The sequence below is a fragment of the Pterocles gutturalis genome, unplaced genomic scaffold, assembly GCF_000699245.1.
Source record: "Pterocles gutturalis isolate BGI_N339 unplaced genomic scaffold, ASM69924v1 scaffold29746, whole genome shotgun sequence".
Classification (NCBI taxonomy): Eukaryota; Metazoa; Chordata; class Aves; order Pterocliformes; family Pteroclidae; genus Pterocles; species Pterocles gutturalis.
Genome location: NW_010098767.1, coordinates 29,146 through 34,073, shown reverse-complemented (window position 1 = coordinate 34,073; position 4,928 = coordinate 29,146).

Genomic DNA, 4,928 nt, shown 5'->3' with positions numbered 1-4,928 from the left:
TGGCCAGGGCACAAGCAGGGAGGGGGACGTTCCATTCTTCCCTTCATTGCTCCTGCTGTGAAGATACTGATCCCCTGGTCAGGGTTTTATCCGGGGGATGGCAAATCACAAACACGTGGCACAGAGCCGTACAGGTGGAGGACTGCGGCATGCTTGAGGACCCAAGGAGAAACGGCAGCCAGTTCCGGAGTTGCAGGCTGCCAGAAACCGCTGCCAGGAGCTCTGTGGTGAATGCCACCATGTGCAGATATGTACATCCATATACACGTGCCCTGTCTGATGTGTGGCTGGTGGGTGCCCGTGCCCCTCGCAGCAGCCTGGGGTGTTCGGGAGCCCTGGGTGGGCATGTGCCCACAGCACCTCCACGGGGCATCGCAGAGGCTGCAGAGACACGCAGGCATCCATCCGCCAGCGCCTTCGCTGCTGGTTACGTGCTCCTTTTCTGGTCTCCTACTGGAGCGTTCTTTGCAGAACTGATCTATTCTGTCGAAGGTTCAAACACTTCAGCAATCACATGCTGTTCTGCGGCAATTATCATCCACGTACAAACATTCTGAGCTGCCTCCAGCAGACCTCAACATTTGTCACACACCATAACCCCGCGCTTGTGCTGGCTCCTCTGCGTCAAGCAGAGAGGGAGACATGCACTTTTCCAAGCACATCCACCTGAACTGCACAGAGTCAGACCCCCCCCCAAGGGGGGGATGTGCTGCAGAACCCCCTTAGCCAGGAGCTCACATGAACCACTGCAAATCTGCTGCAAACCTTTCTTCCCAGCTAATAGGGCTGACATGGAGACAGATGAATTTCCTTGCACTGTCTCTAAATGCACGTGAAATTGCTGGCTCCTTGTGCTGCCAGCCTCCTGGATGGTTTCAGAGGGGGAAGAGCCCATTGTTAAGAGAATGCATTATACAGAACAAGCTCTGAAGGAAAGACAAAGCCTGTCCCAGCCTATTATCTTGAACTGAAATGGGATTCTGCTTCTGCAAAGGAGCTGAGTGGGTATTACATCCTCGCTGGCACCAGCTGAACACCCCCAGAAACCGTGTATCACTCCTTTCATACTCATTTGCATCCACTCTCCCACCAGGTCTTGCCTCCACATCGCCGAGAATTACAGCACATAAAGCTCTGAGTGCTCCGAATTGTGCCCCAGGACCAATTTCCACCTACAGATCCTGCTTGTCGCTTGGAGAGATCATCACTTTCCTTTGGTCCAAACCGGTGCTGCACCAGCACCAGCACCCATTCTCCCAGAGCACAGCTGGGCTTTCGGTGAAGAACCCGCCTGGGAAGAAGAGAGCAGTTTGTATCCGGTTACTGCTGGGGAGAAGCAGCATCAGTAAACAGAGAGAGAAATGAATCACGTAATGAGGAGATGCTCGGCTGAACAGGGAGAGGGGGAGCACCGCACCGTTTATTTGGTCATTCCAAATTAAACCTCACTAATCACTTTCAGGTTCTCTGTGAAGTGCTCCGATTTCTTTTCGGGGGAATGGATTGTCCCGAGGTAAACAGACACTGTACAGCTTCAGCTTCTTCTTTTTTTTTTTTTTTTTTCCCCCCACAGAGGAAAAAAAAAATCCTCTTTGTGCAGAAAAATATGAAAGAAAGATGCTGGGCACAGGCTGTCTGTCTGCCAAGGTACTTAAGCAAATGTCCCTGAATGGGTACTTGAGCTTTTGTCCTCGCAGCTTTCCCGGGAGGCAGGGAGATACAATTCACATTTTGCAAACAGAGGAATGGCACAGACGATCAGACAACCCGTGGGGTATTACCCACGATGCTGATGCTCGAGTCGGGAGCTGACAATGACTCCTCTGGGTGCGCTGGACCAGACTTCCCACAGTGAAGACCGACATAAAAGCCCCCTGCAAGGAAGGATATCCACAGTGAGTGGTGAGAACTACGTGACCTTGTGATCCAAACGTCCTATTGTCATGGAGCAGATTTTGTAAATGGAACTAACAGGAGCCACGTGCAGCACCCCGTGTGTTTATCCTGGAACACCTGAAACATCCAGTTCTGCAGCCTGGAACCAGTCAAATCTTCATAGTATTTTGTGCTGAGATACATTTGAGTGTGTTCGCTAATTTGGAGTTGCAAAAAGAAAGCAAGTCCGCACAACCTTTTGTCCTTGAAGAGGAGCACGACCCTTTGCCAGCAGATGCCTGTGACCGCCAGCGCTGGCCCACGGCCACTCTCCATCCTCGGAGGGGCCGGGGAGGCTGAACCCATCCGCCACCATTTGTCTCGGCTGCCTGCAGCCCTGCTCATCTCAGCAGGATCCTGTGTCAGAGAAAACGCCTCTCTATCAGATTTCTTCTCGGGGAGTTTACATCTGTTCACCCCGCTCAGGTGTTCCAGGGTCTCTGGGGAAGGGGATGTGTACAAGTTATCACAATTTCCTGCCAAAGCAGCACCTTTGCACTAGATGTGCAGCACCATTTCCGAGAGGGAGCTTGGCTCCGAGGGACCCTTTTGGCCCCTTTCCTGGGGAGCCGTCTGGCTGGGCGCATCCCTTCCCGGGAGAGGGGAACTTCCCAAACCACGAGCAGGAACCAGCCCTGGCCAGTCCCTTTACAAAGGTCGGCACAGGTTTTCCGTGACTTCTCTAATGTGTCTGCAATTATTTCTAATTCAGTGTGCCAGACACGCCGCAGAGATCAGCTGTGGTACGTACAGGTCATCCACAGCAAAACGCTCCGGTGGATTAGAGGCACATAATTCTCAGCAGTGACAAAGCACAGAATTATATTCTAAAATGCCGTGTGATTTCCTATTTCCTGTCGCTATCAAATGGCTGTAAAGTAAAAACACGGCAGACTAACCGAGGGACAGGCTATCAGCTCAGGATGTGAAATCTGACCTACGCTGACCCCAAAGATTTGCTCCCGATGAGGAAGATTTGATTGATACGGCGGAGATGAGCCATGCAGAGGCGGCAATTATCGGCCACGCAGCAGCTGCTGACCACAGGCCATCAGGAGCTGGGAACGAGCGCTGCCAGGTTCAGGGAGCGCTGGGGATTTTCCCTTTGCAGAGCACCCAAAACCAGGAGAAAAAGCCAGACGGGCTCTTCTCAGACAGGTCCCATTGGCAGAGGTGGGTAATTTGCTGTGGAAGCTTCTGTTGGGCTTTTTTTTTTTCCTTAATTTGAAGAAACCTCCTCTGGGAGGATGGGAAGATGCACTAGACTAAAAACTGCTCTGAAGTCTCTGAAAAATAACCAAAAAAAAAACCCCTAGTCTGATCTTACTAGCAGCTACAAGCATTCAAACGGGAACTGAGAGCCCTGTTGCTTTAATAAGTGAAGAAGATGATAAGTTATTTGAAATGAAAAGTTAAATAAGAAGCCTTGAAACGCTTGTGAAGACTCCCTGGAGACAGGGATGACATGAGCCTTGAAATACATGGCTGCAAAACCCATCTGTGAACAGCAGCAGCATTCTCAGGCAGTGACCAGGGGGGTTCTGCGGGTTGTGTTTGTGCTCTGAAACACTGGGTTTCACTGGGAGCCTGAGCGAAAGCCAGGACACTAATGCAATCAATGCCAATTAGGAATTTTAGCTATGGACAATAAATTTTACCCCATTCAATTATTTTTTTTAATCTTGTTTTCCTTGGGAAGCAGCTATTTCTCTACAAAACCAAAATTTTCAGCCTCAGTCCCTCATCCAGACTGCAGCTACCGACTTTGGCTGTGCCAGCTCACGGGGAAGAAACAGTTGGGATGTCTCTGTGAGCCCTCCTGCCCACCCTGCCGTGGGGCAGGGGCTGCTGACTATCTCCCAGCTGAATTTTATCACCTTCCACCTTGTGCCCAGACATCTCCTCATGGAGATGGAAACCAACTGCAGGAACCAAAATGAGACCCACGGCTTCGCTCCTGCACCCGATGAAGGGGTTTTGGTTTCCACAACCCATTTCTCACACCCTGCAGCTGCAGCAGCGGCACAAAGAGATATTACTATGGTACAAGAGTGAGCCGAATCCTCCTAAAATCGCTTTGTTCTGTAAAACCACACAGCTGCTGCCTGCTCTCTTCAGTACCTTGGCTCTCCTCTCCTCTGCCTCGGGGAAGCTTCTACCTCTTTCTCCTCATTCTGGGGGGAGGCTGGGGTGAGTCACGTTAGCTCAGAGAAACCGAGAGAGCCAGGAGAAGATGGAATGCTGAGCCCAAACCACATTGACTTCTTGGCTGTTGGTAGCATGGCAGGACAAGTTCCCAGAGCCCTTCTCCCCAGGCAAGAGTAGGGAGGGGGCATCTCCTGCACACCCCAGGGCCAGGAGCCACAGCCCCCTGCCCCCCAGCACAGACCTGGTCCCACAGCTCTGCTGGACAGGTCCCATCCCAAACCATCCACGCTGCCCTGGAGACCCCACAGCAATTGCAGATGGAATGGGGCAGGGGGGTGGATTTTGAGGAGTCAAATAATCTTAGTTGGAAATGTTTCTCCCCTTTCACTCTTTAGTTATCGGGTTTCACTCATTACAGCTTTGCAGGTGAGTGGTGACTGCGGAGTCAGCACACGATGAGAACATGGGAGGAGCAGGACCAGAGCTGGCCAGAGCCACCAGCCACCAGCCACCACCTTCAGAGACACTCCCAGGCTCCAGCACTCTTCACACTCACAGAGGAGAAAATTTGCTTTCAAGCAGACAGGAGCCACATGATTCTGTTCTGAAAGGGTTCTCCTGCAGTCTGGGCACTTGACAGACTGCTTGCCATCAAGCAACTCTTCTTCTATAAAATTGCCAGTTAATTATTCATCACCATAAAATGAGCACCTGGAACTCTCTTCAGTGCCTCAGACCAAGAACAGCTGTGGCTGCATTAATGGCAGCAAAAGGTGAGGTTTGAAAAGCTGAATGATCTGTTCTCAGCCTCGGAGCTGCTCATCTGACCGGCTGGAGCTCTGCCT